The sequence below is a fragment of the Peromyscus eremicus genome, chromosome 1 (assembly GCF_949786415.1).
Source record: "Peromyscus eremicus chromosome 1, PerEre_H2_v1, whole genome shotgun sequence".
NCBI lineage: Eukaryota > Metazoa > Chordata > Mammalia > Rodentia > Cricetidae > Peromyscus > Peromyscus eremicus.
In genome coordinates, this window is record NC_081416.1 from 161,996,559 (window position 1) to 162,019,129 (window position 22,571).

Here is a 22,571-nt window from a genome sequence, read left to right on the forward strand (position 1 = left end):
TGCATGCCATGGCCTCTCTACAAACCAACACCAGAAGCCCACCTCAGCATGGGTCACAGCTCACAAAACCTGGCTCAACTAGCCACAGTGAGTTTTTTCTGGGCAGTTTGGCTGATCTGAGTGTCTCTCAGCCTTGATGCTTATACAAGCTTGGGGAGGAAGAGACCTGGTGCATCTGGTGAGTTTCCAGGACTTTCTGGAGACTCTGAGTTGTTTACTTACTGTGTGGGTACATACTCATGAGTGCCAGTGCCAGGGAAGCCAGAGTCACTGGATCCCCTAGAGCTGGAGTTACAGTCAATGGAAAACTGAACTTGGTTCCTCTCCAAAAGCAGTAACTTCCTTTAGCAGCTGAACCAGCTCTCTAAATCCTCATTTCCTGAGTTTTAATGAGCTTCCTAGCAGGGTGGAATGTTTCACCTCCTTTTAGTACATCCTGTGTCCCAACCCCTCTGAGATGGATAGTTTTATTTCAGAGGAAACTGCTTCACAATAAATAAATAGCAAGCTTTCTTAACTGTTCAGCCATCTCTCCAGCCCTTAAAAAATAAAATAAAATAAAATAAAATGAATAAAGACAAGGTCTCAACATGCAACCCTGCTGACCTGAAACCTTGTGCGTGTGTGTGTGCATATGTGTGTGTGTGTGTGTGTGTGTGTGTGTGTGTGTATGATGCTAGTCTTAACTCACAGATATCTGACTGCCTCTGCTTTCAGAGTGCTGGGATTACAGGTGTATATGGCCATACCAAGCCTAAGAAATTTAAAAAAAAGTCCTTAAATATTTCCAGATGCACCCTGTCTTGAAAAAAATATAGATGTATACTCTATTAGTTTTTTTTTTATTTGTTTTATTCCTTTGTCTTTTGAGATAGTTTCACCATGTAACTGGCTAGCCTGGAATTCACTGTGTAGATCAGGTTGGCCTCAAGCTCACAGAGATCTGCTTGAGTCTGCCTCCTAAATGCTGGGATTAATGGTGAGCACCACCCTGCTCAGACCATTCTACTAGTTTGAAAGTTTCTGTTAATACATTAAAGACTTTTTTCCTAAAAAGCTTACAAAATGGGAAAATACAATTTTAAAACAGTGGAGATCTACTATGTATAGTTTACCTTTCTACTGTGTTGGGACCCCAAAACAGCTTGACCACACAGCTGCCATGACAGGCTTAGAGGCTCAGATAGAGCTTCTGTGACAGGCTTACTGGCAGGCAACACCCAGACCCAGGAAAAGCCATAAGCTGACCCCATTCAGGGAGGGCCTATATCTAAAGGGAAATACCTGACATCCCAAATGTTCCAACCATTAGATAAGGTGGCTATTATGCCCAGATCGTGGGGACCCCCAAAAGCCCACCATGGAGATGGAATCCCACATGTAAAAGCAAAGAGCCTTTATTCTCTTCAAGCTCTGAGCTTGGTCTCTCTGTCTGTCCAACGCAGCAATGAGAGTAGAGAGCCCTGAGCTCAGGTGGGGTGGGGTTTTTATCATAGCAGAGGTTGGGGTGAGGGGATTTCAGGGTCCAGTGTTGGTTAAACGGTGCACTGCTCATAGCTGGTCGCCGCCTGCGGCAGCCATGCCATCAAAGGAGAGTGCTAATTGGAAGAATCACAGCCATGGTTACCTTTTCAGAGCTTTATTTGGGGGGGGAGAGGGGCAGACAGAAGAAGAGAGCAGAAAGGAGGGGGGGTGCACAGAGGGCCCATCCACTTTTTAGGCTGGGATGCTGTCGCAGGATGGTGACGTAATTAAGGACCGAATCTTTACATCCCAGACTTTCACTTATTATAAAAAAAGCAGGTAGATGGGAATAGAGGAATCGTTCCTCTCAAAACTGCTTCCAGCTGACTTTTGGACGTCAGTTGGCTCTTAGGGGAGTCTTCCGAGGTAGACAGGCATTGTGGGATGCTGTCTGTCATCTGTTTGCTATGGGGACATGTATCCCTCTTGGCTGTGGCTGGGAACTTTCTGTTTGACAAGATGCTGGTGACACAGAAAAAAGCTTAGAGAGAGAAAATAATCATTATTGTTTTATGTTGGTAGATCCAGCCTGTTCAGATGGATTTTGAAACATGTTAAGCTTTATCAGAGACAGATTATTTTAAAGCACTTGTTTCCTTTATTAGTTTGCCATCCAGGAAACAGGTGATCAATTGTTAAAATCATCTCACAGTAATAGATGTTTATATTAAAGTCTTTTTTATAGCACCCAGATGCTTTTGGGTCTGGGGGTGTAAATACCTTTTAGCTGTTACAGTTTTTACTTGATGATCTCTGGACTCCAGTTCTGTGGTGGTCCTGTAACCATTAGCTGAACAGTGAGTTAGAACAGGGAACTGAGAAGAGAAAAGCTTGTGCGGTGCATAAGAATTTTTTTTTTTTTTTGATCTAGGGACAAGGCAAAGATCAGGGCCCTGTCTGTATGCATATGAGAAACATAGGCAGTGGATCTGGAGTGAAGCAATGAGCTCTTATGGGTGGAAATCTTTTTTCATTAAGTAACTCTGAAAGTGCAATTAAATCTGGTGAGGTGGGTAAGGCTGTCCTCTGTACCTGACAATAAAGGTACATCCCAAAACTCCCAGGACTGAGTCAGTGGCTCTGGTGTCCAGAAGGAAAGAAACGGATGGCTTCCCTGCTGCATTCTGGGTTCCCTGCCATGTCTGTAGCCAAGCCTAGGTCTGTTGGAGGTCTTAGCTTGATGTATCCGTGCATCTTGGCACCTGGGGGCAGTCAGCTGACTCTTTGTCTTTCTAGGCGGCACTTTTAACAAGGCTATTGATGGCCTGGCAGGGAGTTCGCTAGCTTATGGCCTTTTCCTCACTTAAAACAGGGACCCAACAGCTTTTGGGAGTCAGCAAGTGCCAGCACTTGGCAGTTTTGTTTTCGGGCATTTATCTCCTCCCTGGCACACCTTAAATGCCACAGATGACTCCTTTGCCTGTGGGGTCAGGAGCCTTGCTCTCCAGATGCTTAAGTTTTAGTCGGTGAGATCTGGGGAACAAGAGACGGATTTTACTCCGTGTCCTGAATTTTTTTTCCCCGATGATTGATGGCTTAAGGACAGCTTTTGTTAGATCTGCCAGGAGGCAGACTATAAACTGATCCTTTTGGAAGACTTGTCTGAGGCTATAAGCTGATTTTTGGCTTAAGAGCCATCCTGACTACTGTAAACTTATTTGTATGGCTCTTAGCCACTACCAGACCTGTCTGTGTTTCTCAAGGCAGTTTGAGAATGAGTGGGTGGAGTTAAGGTGAGTTAGGGCGAGTCGTAGAAGCCACCCAAGCCCGCCCATTTGAGCCCGCCCACTGCCAGTGGAAGTCAGACAGAAAAGGTTGCATGTGGCAGACGCACAAGTGGGGAGGGAGAAGGGTTTAGAGCTTCAGCAGAAAGCTTGGAGATAAAGTAACTCTTATTTGCCCATTCGCTGGCAGAAGTTCCCGTGACACTGTTATGTGGCCAGGTTTACTGGTGCCCGCCCCATCCGCCAATGTAGGTGGTAAATGTGTCCACCCCTTTGTCCCATGGCTATAGCCGAGAGAAAAATAAAAAATTAAAATAACAAACCGGGATCAGACTCCAATCTTGGGCATCCCCGAGAGTGAAGAGAGATCTAAGAATCAGCTCAAGTTTGCCATCCTCTTCGTCAAGGGATGGGAAGGGCTGCGGCTGCACTGCAGTTGGTCCACTGATGGACCCTAGACAGCATTGACCCCTCGTCAGGAGTGAAAATGTGCCTCCCTTTGCCAGCACAGCCCGAGGACAACCCCCGGGGTGTCTGTCGCAAAGAATATAGCTCAGACAACAGCCGTGAGAATGGCGGACTCACTGTGGTGATGGCAGCGGTAGCTGTGTGGGGGTCCAGCGGAGGAGGTGAGGGATGCACACGCATGCTTGCAATCTCGCTGGATGGGGGAGGAGGCGGCAGGCAGCAACAGTCACAGCAGGTCCTCAGTGTTCAGTGGTGTATCCGAGTTACGGCACCAATGTTGGTTAAATGGCGCACTGCTTGTGGCTGGCCACTGCCCGCGGTGGCCGTGCCAACGAGGGGCAGTGCTGGAGGAGAGTCACGAGCCATGGTTACCTTTTTAGAGCTTTATTGGGAGACGGGGGAGATAGAGAGGGAGAGGGGGGGCCAGACAGAAGAGAGCAGAAAGAGAAGGGGGGCACACAGAGGACCCACCCACTTTTTAGGCTGGGACGCCGTTGAAGGATGGTGATGGAACTAAGCACCAAATTCTTACATCCAGGACCCTGATTGGCTGACAATTGTCTAGGAATATCTGTAAAACAGGACTAGGTGTGTGCTAGACTCAAGGACACCTGGCCACCTTATCTAATGGTTGGAATGTTTGGGATGTCAGGTACTTCCTCACCCCTGTGTAGTATCAGTTTAAGGCTTTTCCTGAATCTTGGTGTTGCCTAACCGTAAGCCTGTCACAGAAGCTGTGTCTAGGCCCCTAAGCCTGTTATGGCTGCTGTGTGGTCAAGCTGTTTTGGGGCCCTCCACAGTGGCTAGATGTACCTGAGTCTAGCACACACCTACTTTTGTTTTACAGATAACCCTAGACAATTGTCAGCCAATCAGGGTCCTGGACCCTGGAAATCCCCTCACCCCAACCTCTGCTATGATAAAAACCCTACCCCACCTGGGCTCAGGGCTCTCTGCTTTCACCACTGTGTGGGACAGACAGAGAGACCAAGCTCCAGAGCTTGAAAATAAAGGCTCTTGGCTTTTACATATGAGATTTGGTCTCTGTGGTGGTCTTTTTGGGGTCCCCTGGATCTAGGTATAACACCCCAACAGCAAAATGGAAGCCATGGGATTATAGTTTGCTATGTAGCCCAGGCTGGCCTCAGACTCAGAAATCCACCTGCCTCTGCCTCCAGAGTGCTGGGATTAAAGGCGTGCACCACCACTGCCCACCAAGATTTTAATTTTTATTTTATGTGTATGGGTGTTTTATCGGCATGTATGTCTGTGCACCACTTGTGTACCTGGTGCCAGTGGAGGTCAGAAGAGAGCATCAAATCCCCCTGGAACTGCAGTTACAGATGGTTGTGAAGTGCCATGTGGGTGCTGAGAGGAATCAAACCTGGATCCTCTGGAAGAACAGCCAGCGTTCTCAAGCATTGAGCGTCTCTCCAGACACCCATGACTGATCGATTGATCGTGTGTCTGTGTGTGTGTGTGTGTGTGTGTGTGTGTGCAGGTGCATGCATGCACATGTGAGCAGATATGTGCATGCCCATGGAGACCAGAAAAGAGCATCTAATCCTCTAAAACTAAAGTTATTGTGAGCGACCTTGATGTAGGCACTAGGAATCACACTTAGATCCTCAGAAAGACTGAAATGTCCTCTTAGCCTCTGAGATGTCTCTCCAACCCCCACAGCAAAGTTATTCACCATGAGCACCCCTGACATTATGGGCTGGAGTAGAAGAATACATCTTGTGAAAATGAAGTGTTCACCAGTACCTCTAGTTTCTACCCACCAGGTACCAGCAGCAACCTCTGTCCCCTAGTCAACCCGCAGTGTCTTGGGATAGTGAGATGGTTCAAGGGATAAGGGTGCTTGCTGTCAACCCTGACAACTAGAGATTGATCACGAAACCCATATGGTAAAAGCCAAGAGCTCTCTATCCTCTGATCTCCATACATGTGCCCCAAAACATACACACATGACAAATAAGTAAATAAATAAATGGGAGCTGGAGAGATGGCTCAGTTGACTAGAGAACTTGTTCTTGCAGAGGACCCACAGGGTGCCTGACAACAATCTGTAACTCCAGTTTGAGGGTGTCCAATGCCCTCTTCTGACCTCCTCCGACACCTGTACACACAGACACACACACACACACACACACACACACACACATATACACACAATTAAAGATAATACAATTTCAATTAAAAAGTAGCCAGGTGATGGTGGCACACACCTTTAATACCAACATTTGGGAGGCAGAGGCAGGGGGAATCTCTGAGTTAGAAGCCAGCCTCTACAGAGTGAGTTCCAGTACAGAAATGTAGAAAAATTCTATCTCAAAAACAAAACAAAACTATGTAAATGTAAACTGGGCCTGGTCATGCATGCCTTTAATTCCAGCACTCAGGAGGCAAAGGCATGTGATCTCTGTGAGTTTGGGGCCAGTTGGTCTACATAGTAAGTTCTTGGACAATCGGGCATAAAAAGAGAAACCCTGCCGGGCGGTGGTAACACACACCTTTAATCCCAGCACTTGGGAGGCAGAGCCAGGTGGATCTCTGTGAATCCAAGGCCAGCCTGGGCTACAGAGTGAGTTCCAGGAAAGGTGCAAAGCTACACAGAGAAACCCTGTCTCGAAAAAAAACCAAAAAAACAACAACAACAAAAAAGAGAAACCCTGTTCCAAAACTAGCAGTAATAATAATTTACAATTTTTAAATATGTACACTTTACTTATGTATGTGTGTCTGTATATAACATGTACACTAGTGCCTGTGAAAGACAGAAGAGGATGTCAGATCCCTTGGAAATGGGGTTATAGGCTACCTGACATGAGTGCTGGTAACCGACCTTGGGCTACAAGCAAAAGCAGTGTTTTGTGCCCAGCCTTTTCCTGGGCAGGTTTGAATGAATGTCCATTCACTCAAGATAGGAAATTAACCACCAAAGTCCAACTTGGTGAATCAATAAACTCATTGGGTTTGCTTCCAGGAGAAAGGGTAAGAGGTTACTCCCAAGAGCAGAAATGATTCAAAGGGAGCTGCATCACCAAGGTCGGCCTCAGCATGGGTGACAGACAGCTCAGCTGGTCTCTGCCTCTTTGAGGCAACTATGCCTGTCTCACAGTGTCTTACTTGTACACTTGGGAAGGGAGAGGCTTGGTGCATCTGGTCCATTTCTGGGACTTCTTGGGTTGTTTATTTCTTGAGGTTTTGGTTTTTGTTTTTCCTAAGATTTATTTTATTTTAAAATTATGTGTGTTGGGGGATAATATAAAATTATGTGCACATGGGTGCTGTAGAGACCAGAATCATTGGATCCCATGAAGCTAGAGTTACTGCTAACTGACATGTATGCTGGGTGCCAACTTCCTGAATTTTAATGAACTTCCCTTTAGGATAAAAAGATTCCCTTCTCTTTAGCACATCCTGCTCTTAATAAGCTTCCCTCCAAGATGGAATGTTTTCTCTGAGAAGGAATTGCTGAGCCACCACCCCACCCCAGCACACATCACCAATGACTTATAAACAATGTCTTTAGACATTGCCAAATACATTCCGGGAGACAAAAAAAAAAATCTCTCCTGGTTTGAAACTGTTGCTTTAGAGTAGCATTTTAAACAGGAGTCAAACTATCACTGCCCCACTCCCTCAGCCTGATCCAGAAAGAGATTTAACCTTGATCACCATTCCGATACTCTCCCTTCCCACTGCAGAGTCTTTCACACTTGTTCCCTCAGTCAGGATCACCTCCCATGTCCTCTCCACCCTCCAGGTTCCTGGTCAAATGCTCCCTCCTACTGTCCACTCTAGCCAAAAACAAAACAAACAAATAGACAAACAAACAAAAAAGCCTCCTATTACCCTTTTTATTTATAGATCTTTAGCCCTGCCTGAAATGACCTAATAACTTATCTTGTCTGTCTTTTCTATTAGAGTTCTCAAGGGAACAGAACTAGCAGAATAAAAGAGATTATTATTATTATTAAAGAGACTTACTAGAATGAGTTGAACATAGGCTGGGTAGTCCAACAACAGCCATTTGCACACTGAGAAGCTGAGGACTCAGTAGCTGAGGAGGGGCACTTTGAGGAGTGTGGGTGATCCAAAGTATCTGACCATAGGGAATCTCAGCTCAGCAGTGTTGACAAGTTCTCCATAGCTGCAGAGATGGTATCTTCCCTTCAGTTAACTTCCCACACCTAGCTACATGCAATCAGGGAAGAATTACACAGAATTTGACAGGAAGTGTGGGACAGACTAGCTGGAATCTCAGATAAAGGTCCAATGACCTTCCCCTCACCCCTCTTCTTGTTTTGTGTTTTGTCTTGAGACAATCTCACTATGTATCCTTGGTCTGGAACTATGTAGACTATCAGAGATCTTCATGCCTCTGCCTCCCAAGCGCTGGGATTAAAAGCATGTGTCACCTTGCCTGTGTACCTGTATGTATAAGGGAACATCATTAGTCAACAAGCCGATCCGTTCTGATGATGTTGACAGTTGTTATGCTCAAAGGATAATGCTATACAACATAAGCCCTGTTCTGGGTGATTATAGTATTTTGAATGTAATTGGCCCCCATAATCTCATAGGGAGTGGCACTAGTAGGAGGTGTGGCTTTGTTGGAGTAGGTGTGATCTTATTGGAGGAAATGTGTCATTGTGGAGGTGGGCTTTGAGGTCTATGCTCAAGATACCATCCAATGTCTCAGTCGACTTCCTGTTGCCTTCTGATCAAGATGTAGCCAGCACCATGTCTCCCTGCACACCACCATGCTCCCCACCATGATGATAATGGACTGAACCTCTAAACTGTAAGCTGCAAACTCAGTTAAATGTTTTCCTTTATAAGAGTTGCTGTGGTCATGGTGTCTCTTCACAGCAATAGAAAATCTAACTAAAACAGTGATGCAGGAGATCCAGAAGTGAGTCAGCACAGTCCTGTTCTCAAAGGACTTTCAGGTGGCAAGGGCCACATCAGGCCTTTCTGATGATCAGAAGTGTGACAACAAAGATCCCAGAGACCACAAGAAGCCAAAATTGAGGACTTGGAAAACACCACCTACCCATATAAGGAACAGACATGATGGCTCATAAAGGATGAGTAGCAGTTCATTTGGGAAGAACATTAGTCCATACTCATCTTTCCATGGTTAAGAGCACTGACTGCTCTTTCAGAAGACCCAGGTTCAGTTCCTAGTACCCATATAGCAGCTCACAACCATCTGTAACTCCAGTTCCACAGGGATCTGGTACTTTCTTCTGGCCTCTACAAGCACTGCATGCATGTGGTACACTTATATAACACAGATAAAACACTCATACATTTTTTTAAAGAATATGGGACCTGAAAATGAATGGGTATTAAACCCTGCCCTTCTCAGAAAACTGTTAACCTGATTGGCAACAGTTATGATACAGGACAGACAGCAGCAGAGGGATACCAATGAGCTGTAGAAGATACTAGGGGCTATGTGGTAGCTGGGGAAGACAACCCAGAATGAGTCCAAGTGGTCTGGGATCCTTCCATGCCAGATGCTGAAGATGTGAGAACCTGCCCTTGTCTTAGAACAATGCTGAGCTGGTGACACACCTTGACCTACACAGTCCTTGCCCTACATACCCTCAAAGTTTACCCAGATAGAAGCCCCACTTACTGATCAGGACACAAGATTAGCAAAGTCCAAGTTAGAGCTGGGGAAATAACTCAGTTGGTAGAGTGCCAACCTAGCACATATGAAGTTCTTCATTCCATCCATCCCAGCACCATATAAACCAGGTATGATAAGGTACACCTATATTTCCAGCACTTGAGAGGTGAAGGCAAGATTAGAAATTCAAGGTCATCCCCATACAGATGTCAAAGCTACTCACTAGAGAAGCAACACAGCTGGTGTCTGAGAGTTTAGAATGACCAAAGCGGAAGACACTGGGCACAGGGCCAAGGCAGCCACCACAGGAGAATGGCATCCAGTGTTCCAGGGCCATCCTCTCAATCTGACTTTCCCTGTTGTTGTGTATGCAAGGCCAATTAGAAGACTGGATGTAGCAGGCTGGACTGAGCCCTTTAGGATTATATGAAGTGTAATCTCAGTTGTCAAACTGCCTTTGAACTGCATCTTCAAGCATAGGTTCCTCATCTTACCACGCTAATGAGGTTTTCTAGGTAGGCGTATGGTCCTTGAAAAGGCTAAAGCAGCCACCTAGCAAATGGGGTAACAGCATACCACTTGCTAGGGAGAGCCACACTGGAAACTGATGTCCACTCCAGGTAAAAAATTGTCCAATGGGAACAAGCTACACAGTGTGGATTTCTGGAGTAACATGCAAGATACCCACCACCCCTACACCTATGACATCTTTTCCTCACATGTCTGTGGCCATTACAAGTCCCAATCCCCCAAAATGACAATTTGAGCTCAGCTCAGGCAGGACTTTGGCCTGGTAAATGCTCAGCATTCCTCAAAAACCTTGTGAAGTGGGTTTCTGTTTGCTGGAAAAAGCCATTACTTTCTTACGTGCTCCACAGTCCCCTCCCCAATCTCCAGACAGGACATCTAGTTCTCTATTAACAGGCTTCCAGCAGATCAGAGCTCCACACTAATTCCCAGGCTGCTCCAGCTAACCCCCTCCTGCTGCAACAAAACCCCTTAGAACTGGCAAGACTCTTCCACCAATTTGCTACCTTCTCTGCTCCCCATAGCCCTGGCAACTTTCAGTCTGCTCCTCTTTGTCCCTGATAATAATGGAGTGGTCATGTTGGCAGTTTCTTTACTACACCCCTTGCATATACATACACAGAGAACCTCTTTGATGTTATCAAAGCCTTGTCATTAATTAATATGATTGGGTAAGGATTTTAGAGCATGATTCCTGGGATGAATTAAGAACAGACCTGGGGCGGGGGGGGGGGGGGGGGGGGGACTCTTACAAGCAGAGAAAAAAACTAAAAACTTCTCTGTTAAGTGTAAATGAGTGAGATGAATTTCAAAGGAAGGGTTGAAGACCTGCTTGATAAAGGAGGAGTGGGCAAAAGGTTGTTACAGCCGTCTGAGGAGAGACATGTAAGAGTCTAATGAGAAATGAAAGTACTATCTCAAGGTTATGGGAAGAGGTCAGCAGAGTAAACACAGCAAGGCTATCAAGTGGTAAAGGAAAGGGGCATCCAAGGCTCAACAGGAAATAATCCTTGGTGTAATTCCTGGAAAGAAGCAGTGTCTGCAAGGACCAATTAGAACTATAGTGATGTGGAGAAGCTGCAGTACTACAGGTCCGTAGGCTAATCACCTTATCTTGGAGTAGTTTGTTTTCAAATTTATTATTTTATGATTGTTTTGCCTAAATGCATGTCCAGGCCCCATGTACATGCAACAGCCAGAAGAGGGTGTCAGACCCCTTGGAACTGCAATTAGAAATGCCCATGAGCTGCCCCATGAGTGCTGGACGTTGAACCTGGTCCTCTGAAAAAGCACAGCCAGTGTTCTTAACTGATGAGCCATCACTCCAGTCCCATCTCAGGCTAGCTTTGGCTCCTGAATAGCCATTCATTGCTCACCTTTGTCATAACTAACATCTTGTGGCTAATAAAAACCTTTGGAGCCTATTAATTTAGCAGATCACTAGCTTTCACCAACTGAAAAGCTAAGAATGTCATCAAATAGCATCTGAGACTTACAGGAGAGCCTCCTCCACCTTGCTGTGATCACCTTTCTGATATACCCACCAATATATTTTAAAAGTGCCTTGATAATGACTTTCTTTGCTCTGTAAAACTATAAAACTTCATGAAGCTTGTTTCCACAGTGGAACAAGGAATTTGGTGTAACCTAAATCTGTGTTGCCAGGCCATAGTCACTCAAATTTCGCTCTAGAATAAACAAACTATGTCCTATTCCCTTTAAGGTGAGAGATGTGGTTTTTTCATATCAACACTGGAGATCCCAGCCAGGGTGTCATCTGAATGCCTCATGCTCCCAATTCTCTCTGCCTTTTTAGGATGCCCCACCAGGGCTTTCTTGGAGGGATGTTTGTCTGCACCCCATTTAACAACTGAGGATAGTTTCCCAATATTATCCTGGGGCTGAGACCATGCCATTACTACATTGTGCTTAATTCTTAGCATTATCAAAGGGTGTGCCAGGTAGGTTTGGGGGGCATAGGAGCCATGAAGTGTTTTTAGATCACATCAGATGACATTCTCTATTTATCATGGTGTTCACTGGCGGTGGCCACATCAGAGGATCAGCAGGTGGGAATTGAGCTCCAGGAATTCTGCTCACCAAAATGCAAGGCTTTGATGGGTAAACCTCTGATAGGCAAGGTCCTGAAGGCTTCAGCTCCATGTTTCTTGCTACTGCTGTTTTACTTGTTAACCACTGCCATTTTTCTCCGTTACCTGGCACGGTGTGAATGGGTATGGGGGATCCCCACTGCCTTTAATGTAGTGTGATTATCTCATGAAAATATTCCCTCTGCTGGGCATTTTTACCTGTGGATTATTATGAAGATGATTTCCTCTTAAGATGTACTGTTTAGCTGGAGTAATGATTTTATACAATAGTGTTAGCCTAAATAGAATTTTGATTATTAAGGGTTTTAAACAAATGTAGTAAGGGATTATGATAGAAGTTAATTTAGTGGAAAAATTAATATAGGCAAAGGTAGGATAGTGCTGCCCCCGCCCATGATAAAGCAGGGACTGCAGAGGAGAGAAAATAGGAACAAGGAAGTGTCATATAGCTAGGACTTATGAGCTTCATTTGAGGAGTCATATATACTATGGCTTAGGTTAATGATTAAGGAAGTCCCAGAAGTCAGGCTAACTCAAGTTCTTTTTGATGTTGGGAAATGTGTTCATGGGTTTCCATGTGTGTCATAGCTAAAACAGGATAAAATAACTGACTTCATGTAATTGAAAAACAAAGAATTAGCTGGTTAGTTAAGATAATTGGACGGAACTCTAAAATATAAAAAAATGAAACAAGTAACCTATTTTTCTGGCAATTACAAAAACTAGTGCCTATGTAAACAGGCTGAAAGGCTCCTGATCTGTGAGAAGTCTAAAAGAAGAATGTTTAAATGAGTGTGGGTTTGTAAGAAAATGTGTAAGGTTGTGGTTAAGAAATGTAATGGGGTTGACCTGTTCCAGAAAAAATGTTTTTAAGGTGATTATGTAGCAACTATGTAACTTTTGATTATAGGAAAAACCCTCTTCTTATGATGGACTTGGTATGGAGAAATAAAGAGTGTCTGAAAAAGAAGTAGAAGCAGTTTTTACCCCTCAGAAAAGAAGTCTGTGTGTTTTCCCCACCAACTCTCTATCTCCTTTCCAGTCTCTCTGATCTGCAGAAGGCTGGACCCTCTACAGTTCACTGCACATAACAGAAGGTTGTAGGGGAATAGAAAGCAGAGCGCATGAGCTGAGAGTAACCACAAACAGCAGGATTCAAGTCTCGGCTTTTCTTCACAATTATAATAGGAGCTGTTCCCTGGGAAACTCAGTTACATTCATGACCTCTCAGCGTGACTTCAGGGCCTTACACCAGACAAGTGGCTCACCTCTTGACAGTAAAGCTAAGAGACATTTTCACAAAGCTATGAACAAGCCCCCAAAATCCTGTTTGTCCCTCAGACCCATCAATTCCAAAGCTAAGGTCCCATCCACCCTCCAGATTCTTCAGTCTATGACTAAACACACAAAAGAAGCAAATGACTGGATTCCTGCTGGGAAAAAAAGGAAGAAATGAAAGCAAGAGACCAAAAGGGAGAGAAGACGGTGGGTTTGGGGGGAAAGAATAAAGAAGTTACAGTATCATACCCTGAAGAAAGTGTGCAGGCAGAGGTCAGGACCACCAGGAAGATGTAGCTTTCTAGAAGAGAAAGATTGCCCTCTGGTGTTTGGGGAGGCCATATAAGAAACAAGCACATGCCTGAACCTGAAGTCAGGTGCACACCCTAGATGCTAGCTGGAGACAGAAAAACAAGAACTCTGCAATCTTGGAAACCCATGGTCTGTGCATTTCCACTGTGAACTCTTGATTAGATGAGGCCTGTCCCCTGACCTCTCTCAATGTTCCCTGAAACCACCACAAAACACTTTTTTTTAAACTTAGATATATATTCAAACGAATGTAACTATATCAAACAAAATCGTTTTTATTTTTATTTTTTTCCTGTGTGGTTGTGTGTATGTGTTCATGTGTACACATGTACATGGAGGCTACAGGCCAACAATGGTGTCTTCCTTATTCATTCTACTACAACCTATTTTTTTTTCTTTTCTTTTTTTTTTTTTTTTGGTTTTTCGAGACAGGGTTTCTCTGTGTAGCTTTTTGCGCCTTTCCTGGAACTCACTTGGTAGCCCAGGCTGGCCTCGAACTCACAGAGATCCACCTGGCTCTGCCTCCCGAGTGCTGGGATTAAAGGCGTGCGCCACCACCGCCCGGCTTCTTTTTTTTTTTTTTTTTTTTTTTTAATATCAAATGCTGTTTATTGAAGGAGGGAAGAGGTCTTAAATACAGGCTTACAGCACATTGGGAGAACCCCTGAGGGCAGAAGTTTGCTACCAATGTTTTACATTCTTGCATCTAAGCTGTTAACACCCATTATGCAGGATACACAGACAAGGAACTTCCCTTAAGCATTCAGGAGGGTAGAACCCGGCAAGGAACTAGCATAGGGAGGACATCAAGGTCAAGGTCAGCGAGCAAGGCAACAGTTACCCAAAATGGAGGCCAGGGCCCTATAGGTCCTCCTTTTACTAGAAAATGAGCTTCTGACTTAGGTTGCGTGGGACGTCAGCAGGTCACCTTATCCATCATGGAGATGCCTGCCCAGGCCACACAGGTGCTCTGTCTTAGGTTGGTGAGCGCCCAGCAGGCATTACCCATCTCTGAATACTCATTATCATACAGGCTCAATCGTGTGTGAGCTGCAGAGTTAATTGCTGCCAAAGATCTCAAAGTGGCACTGGGTTTGCAATCTGTGTGTTCAACACAGAAAAGACCGACAGAGGTCCTATCCCACCCATAGCCAGTAGGCTAAAACAACCTATTTTTTTAAAGATTTATTTTTATTACTTATGTATACATGTATGTTTCTGTGTGGAATGTATGCTACATGTGTGTTTTTGCTTCTGAAGACCAGAAGAGGACATCACATACCCTGGAACTGAAGTTTTAGGTGGTTGTGAGCAACCTGACATTGGGGCTGGGAACTGAACTCATAACCTCTAAAGAACAGCAAGCACACCTACCTGCTGAGCCATCTCTCCAGATCAATGCCCTAGTTTTTGAGATAAAGTTTCTCACTAAACCTGCAACAACCAATTTCACTAGGCTGGGTGATAACAAGCTCTGTGGAGTCTACTGTCTCCGGTTCCCCAGCCCATTCCAAACACTGAGATTACAGGCGCACATCACTTTGCTCAGCTTTTTAACCTGTACCTTGGAGATACAAACTGAGCCATTTCTCAAGCCTCCAAACTTTACTTTTAAAAAAAGTTCACGGCCAAAAGCCCACCCTGCACCAATTGGGAACATGTAGGCCCCATCTCCGGACTAGGCAGACCAGGTCTCTAGCCCCTCCCCCCAGCCATAGGAGCCCCAGGGACCTGACAGCTGCCTCTTCCCCTGCTCCCTTGCCAAGCCAACCATCCCCAGTGGCACCAGTGACCACCCAAGATAAACCCACCCTGCACCAATTGGGAATAGCTGCTCCCTGAGACAGAGCCCACCAGCGCCGACTGGACTAAGAGCTGCTCCCTGAGACACAGAGTCCATCAGCACTGACTTGACCAAGTGCCCCATAGGTACAGGAGAGACACCCTCAGACACAGACATGGCTTTCACTGAGTGGAGGAAGAAATGGGTAGATGCCAGTGCAAAAATACAGTCACCATAAATACCAATATGGCACCATTAGAACCTCATGGTTCTACATCAGTAAAACCTGAACAGCCCAACGCAGAAAATGCAGAAGAAATTGACCTTAAAAATGACTTTAAGAAGATGATAGAGGTGTTTAAAGAGGAAATGAAAAATTCCCTTAAAGAAATCGAGGAAAAGACAAACAAAAAATTGGAAGAAATCAGTAAGTTCATTAAAGAAAGCAAAAAAAAAAAAAAAAAAAAGAAAGAAAAAAAAAGAAAGAAAGAAAGAAAAAAACAAGAAAAAGCAATCAAACAAGTGAAGGAAACAGTTCAAATTTTGAAAACCAAAGTAGAGGCAATAAAGAAGACACAAACTGAGGGAATTCTGGAAATGGAAAATCTGAGTAAACAAACAGGAACTCAAATGCAAGCATAACCAACAGAATGCAAGAGATAGAAGAAAAAATCTCTGGCATTGAAGATATAATAGAGGAAATAAATTCATCAGTCAAAGAAAACACTAAAGCCAACAAAGTCATAACACAAAACATCCAGGAAATTTGGAACACCATGAAAAGACAAAACCTGAGAATAACAGGGATACAAGAAAGAGGGATACAACTCAAAGGCACAGAAAATATATTCAACAAAAACAAAGAAGGAAACTTTCCTAACCTAAAGAAGGAAATGCCTATGAAGATACAAGAAGCTTACAAAACATCAAACAGACTGGCTCCAAAGAAAAAGTCCCCTCACCACATAATCATCGAACAACTAAACATATAGAAATAAGAAAAAATATTAAGAGCTGCAAAGGAAAAACGTCAAGTAACATATAAAGGAAGACCCATCAGAATAACACCTGACTTCTTAATGGAGACTATGAAAGCCAGAAGGTCCTGAACAGACGTTATGCAGACACTAAGAGACCATGGATGCCAACCCAGACTATTATACCCAGCAAAATTCTCAATCAACATAGACGGAGTAAACAAAATATTCCATGATAAAACCAGATTTAAACAATACCTATCCACAAATCCAGCCCTACAGAAAGCACTAGAAGAAAAAAATCCAACCTAAGGAAGTTAGATACATCCATGAAAACACAGGCAATAGACAATCACACACCAACAAATTCCAAAGAAGGAAAACACACAACACTGCCACCTAAAAAAACAGGAATTAACAATCACTGGTCATTAATATCCATTAATATCAATGGTTTCAATTGGCCTATAAAAAGACACAGGCTGACAGAATGAATACGAAAACAGGATCCATCCTTCTGTTGCATGCAAGAAACACACCTCAACTTTAAAGACAGACACTACCTTAGAGTAAAAGGCTGGGAAAAGACTTTCCAATCAAATGGACTTAAGAAGCAAGCTGGTGTAGCTATCCTAATATCTAATAAAATAGACTTCAAACTAAAATCAATCGAAAGAGATTGGGAAGGACATTACATATTTATCACAGGAAAAATCCAATAGGATGAAGTCTCAATTCTGAGCATTTATGACCCCAATACAAAAGCACCCACATTTGTAAAAGAAACATTACTAATGTTTAGTAATGTTTAAATCTTACCTAAATCACGCATCAAACTTCACACACTAGTAGTGGGAGATTTTTAACACCCCACTCTCACCAATGGACAGGTCTGCCAGACAGAAACTTAACAGAGAAATAAGGGAACTAACAGAGATTATGACTCAAATGGACTTAATAATATCTATAGAACATTCTACCCTAACACAAAAGAATATACCTTCTTCTCAGCACCCTATAGAACCTTCTCTAAAATTGACCATACGCTTGGTCACAAAGCAAATCAAATACAAAAAATTGAAATAACCTCCTGTATTTTGTCAAACCACCATGCCTTAAAGTTAGATTTCAACAACAACAAAAATTACAGAAATCCTACAATCACATGGAAACTCAATAATGCCCAACTGAAGCAACAATGGGTCAAGGAAGAAATAAAGAAAGAAATTAAAGACCTCCTAGAATTCAATGAAAATGAAAGTACAAAATACCCAAACTTATGGGACACTATGAAAGCAGTGCTAAGAGGAAAATTCATAACACTAAATGCCCACATAAATAAGATGGAGAAATTTCACACTAGTGACTTAACAGCACACCTAAAAGCTCTAGAACAAGAAGAAAGTCACCCAGGAGGAATAGATGCCAGGAAATAATCAAATTGAGAGCTGAAATCAATAAAATAGAAACAGAGAACAATACAAAGAATCAATGAAACAAAGAGTTTGTTCTTTGAGAAAATCAACAAGATAGAAAAGCCCTTATCCAAATTAACCAAAAGGCAGAGAAAGAGAGCATCCAAATTAACAAAATCAGAAATGAAAAGGGAGATAAAACAACAGACAATGAGGAAATCCAGAGAATCATCAGGTCATATTTCAAAAACCTTTACTCCACAAAATTGGAAAATCTGAAAGAAATGGACTATTTTCCGGATAGGTACCACATACCAAAGTTAAATCAAGACCAGATAAACTATTTAAACAGACCAATAATCCCTAAGGAAATAGAATCAGTCATTAAAAGTCTCCCAACCAAAAAAAGCCCAGGACCAGATGGTTTTAGCTCAGAATTCTATCAGATTTTCAAAGAAGAGCTAATACCAATACTCTTCAAATTGATCCACACAATAAAAACAGAAGGAACATTACCAAACTCTTTTTATGAGGCTACAATTACCCTCATAATTACAAAACACAAATATGCAACAAAGAAATAGAATTACAGACCAATCTCTCTCATGAACACTGATGCAAAAATACTCAATAAAATACTGGCTAACGGAATCCAAAAACACATCAAAAAATTATCCACCATGACCAAGTAGGCTTCATCCCAGGGATGCAAGGATGGTTCAACATAAGAAAATCTGTCAATGTAATACACCATATAGACAAACTGAAAGGGAAAAAAACACATGATCATCTCATTAGATGCTGAAAAAGTGTTTGGCAAAATCCAACATCCCTTCATGATAAAGGTCCTACAGAGATCAGGAATACAAGGAACATACCTAAACATAATAAAGGCAATTTACAGCAAGCTGACAGCCAACATCAAATTAAATGGAGAGAAACTCAAAGCAATTCCACTAAAATCAGGAACAAGACAAGAATGTCCATTCTCCCCATATTTATTCAATATAGCACTTGAAGTTCTAGCTAGAGCGATAAGACAACAAAAGGAGATCAAAAGGACAGAAACTGGAAAGGAAGAAGTCAAACTCTCACTATTTACAGACAATATGTTAGTATACATTAGTGATCCCAAAAATTCTATTAGAGAACTCCTACAGCTGATAAACTCCTTTAGTAATGTGGCAGGATATAAGATTAACTCAAAAAAATCAGTAGCCCTCCTATATACAAATAATAAATGAGCTGAGAAAGAAATCAGAGAAACATCACTCTTTACAACAGCCACAAATAATATAAAATACCTTGGGGTAACACTAACTTAACAAGTGAAGGACCTGTATGATAAGAACTTTAAGTCTCTAAAGAAATTGAAGAAGATATCAGAAAATAGATCTCTCATGCTCATCGATAGGTAGGGTTAACATAGTAAAAATGGCAATCTTACCAAAAGCAATCTACAGATTCAATGCAATCCCCATCAAAATCCCAACACAATTCTTCATAGACCTCGAAAAAACAATACTCAACTTCATTTGGAAAAACAAAAAACCCAGGATAGCTAAAAGAATCCTGTACAATAAAGCAACCTCTGGAGGCATCACCATCCCTGACTTCAAGCTCTACTATAGAGCAACAGTAATAAAAACAGCTTGGTATTGGCATAAAAACCGACATGTGGACCAAAGGAATAGAATTGAAGACCCTGACATTAATCCGCACACCTATGAACACTTGATTTTTGACAAAGAAGCTGAAACTGTACAAAGGAAAAAAGAAGGCATCTTCAACAAATGGTGCTAGCATAACTGGATGTCAACATGCAGAAGATTGCAAATGGATCCATATCTGTTGCCATGCACAAATCTCAAGTCTAAGTGGATCAAAGACCTCAACATAAATCCAGTTATACTGAACTTGATAGAAGAGAAAGTAGGAAGTAGTCTTGAATGCATTGGCACAGGAGACTACTTCCTAAATATAACACCAGTAGCATAGACACTAAGAGCAACAATGAATAAATGGGACCTCTTGAAACTGACAAGCTTTTGTAGGGCAAACAACACCGTCAATAAAACAAGACAAAAGAACAGCCTATAGAATAGGAAAAGATCTTAACCAACCCCATATCTGACAGAGGGCTGGTCTCCAAAATATATAAAGAACTCAACAAACTAGACATCAAAATACCAAACAAACCAATTAAACAATAGGCTAAAGAGCTAAACAGAGAATTCTCAATAGAAGAATCTCAAATAGCTGAAAGACATTTAAAAAAGTGCTCAACATCCTTAGTCATCAGGGAAATGCAAATCAAAATGACCCTGAGATACCATCTTACACCTGTCAGAATGATGAAGATCAAAAACACTGAAGATAGCTTCTGTTGGCGAGGATGCAGAGCAAGGGAAACACTCCTCCACTGTTGGTAGGAGTGCAAACTTGTATAGCCATTTTGGAAATCAGTATGGCGATTTCTCAGAAAACTGGGAATCAATCTACCTCAAGATCCTCTTGGGCATACACCCAAGGAATGCTCAATCATACCACGAGGACATATTCTCAATTATGTTCATAGCAGCATTATTCATAATAGCCAGAACCTGGAAACAACCTAGATGCCCCTCAATGGATAAAGAAAATGTGTCACATATATACAATGGAGTACCACTCAGCAGTAAAAAACAATGATATCATGAAATTTGCAAGCAAATGGATGGAACTAGAAAAATATCCTAAGTGACGTAACCTAGACTCAGAAGGACAAACATTGTATGTATTCACTTTTTTTTTTTTTTTTTTTTTTTTGAGACAGGGTTTCTCTGTGTAGCTTTGCACCTTTCCTCCATAGACCAGGCTGGCCTCGAACTCACAGAGATCTGCCTGTCTCTGCTTCTCGAGTGCTGGAATTAAAGGCTTGGGCTACCACCGCCCGGAGTATGTACTCACTCTTAATTGAATACTAGATGTAAAGCAAAGGATAACCAGACTATAACCCACAGCTACAGAGAAGCTGGCGAACAAGGAGGACCCTAAGGCGGATGCATAGATCGCCCAGTGAAGGAGAAATAGATGAGATCTACATGAGCAAACTGGGGGTGAGGAGGGGTAATGGAGGGCAAGGGATAGGGGATAAGAACATAAGGGAATGGGAGGTTCGAGCTGGAACAGGGACAGAGTTGGAGAGCAAGGAAAGAAATACCATGATAAATGAAGAAGACATCATGGGAACAGGGAGAAACAGGGTGCTAGGGAAGTTTCCACAAATCCATAAGGATAACCCCACCTTAGACTACTAGCAATAGTTGAGAGGCTGCCTGAACTGGCCTACTCCAGTAATCAGATTAGTGAATACCCTGTCATCATAGAGCCTTCATCCAATAACTGATGGAAGCAGATGCAGAGATTCATGGCCGGGTGCCAGGCCAAGCTCCAGGAGTCCAATCGATGAGAGGAGGGATTCTATGAGCAAGGGACATCGAGATCATGACAGGAAAACAAGATCATGATGGGAAAATGTACAGAGATGGCCAGCCAAACTAGTGGAAACGCATGAACTGTGGACCCCCCCCCCCATGGGACTGGACTAGGCCCTTTGGATAGGTGAGACAGTTAAAGTTTAACTTGAACTGGTTAGGGGGCCCCCAGGTGGTGGGATCAGGATCCATCCCTGGTGCATGAGTGGGCTTTTTGGAGCCCAGGGCTCATGGTAGGACACCTTGTGCAGTCTTGGTGCAGGAAGGAGGGGCTTGGACCTGCCTCAACTGAATGTACCAGGCTCTGCTGACTCCTCATGGGAGACCTTGCCTTGGAGAGGGTGGGAATTGGGGGATGGATAAGAGGGGAAGGCTGGGGAGCAGAAGGATGGAAGAGAGGGGGATCTGTGGTTGGTATGTAAAATAAATAGAAAATTTCTTAGTAAAAAAAAGGAAATATGCTGCAATAAAGGAAAAGTCACTTAGATTGAAAAAAAAAAAAAGTTCATATACCATATGAGTTCAGTAGCCATGATCTGTTGACTCCTGGTATATATCCTGTATGAACATACATGAAGGGAAGATGGCTCAGTGGAGGAAAGCATTTTTCCCCCCGAGACAGGGTTTCTGTATGTAATAGTTCTGGCTGTCCTGGAATTCACTTCATAGACCAGGCTGGCCTAGAACTCACAGAGATCCGCCTGCCTCTGCCACCCAAGTGCTGGGATTAAAGGCATGTGCCATGACCGACTGGGTGAGGGAGGAAAGCATTTGAAATACGAGCCTTAAAACCTAAATTCAAGTGGGGCAGTGGTAGCTCACAACTTTAATCTCAGCACTTGGAAGACAAGGCACGCGGATCTCTGTGAGTTTGAGGCCAGCCTGGTCTACAAAGTGAGTTACGGGACAGCCAGGGCTACACAGAGAAACCCTGTCTCAAAAAAACAAAATCTAAATCTAAATTCAATCCCCAAACTCTACTTTAAAAAGCCAGATACAGCGGTGCACATCTGTATTTAAAGCACTCCTCTGACAAGATGGATGGATGGTGGAAAAAGGGGACTATCTCCTGGAAGCTCACAAAACAGCTAGCCTGAACCATGTAATGCAGTGGTAGAAACCAGACTCTGTAGGAGAAAACGGACTCATGGAAGTTGTCCTCTACCTCTACATATGTGCAAATGGCTCACAAATACCAGCACTCACACTTAAATAACTTTTAAAAATATGAAGTATAGACTCAATGGTTGGTTCCAATATCACCACACATGCTACACATAGAAAGAAAAATCTGAACAGACCAGAGCTAACCACAAAAGAGAAAA

At 43.1% G+C, this 22,571-nt stretch overlaps 1 pseudogene; it reads left to right on the forward strand.

The window, feature by feature from the left end:
• The window catches only part of LOC131926070 (small ribosomal subunit protein uS5-like), a 55,437-nt pseudogene extending 47,765 nt beyond the window's left edge, over nt 1-7,672 (forward strand).
• Nucleotides 7,673-22,571: the final 14,899 nt, after the last annotated feature.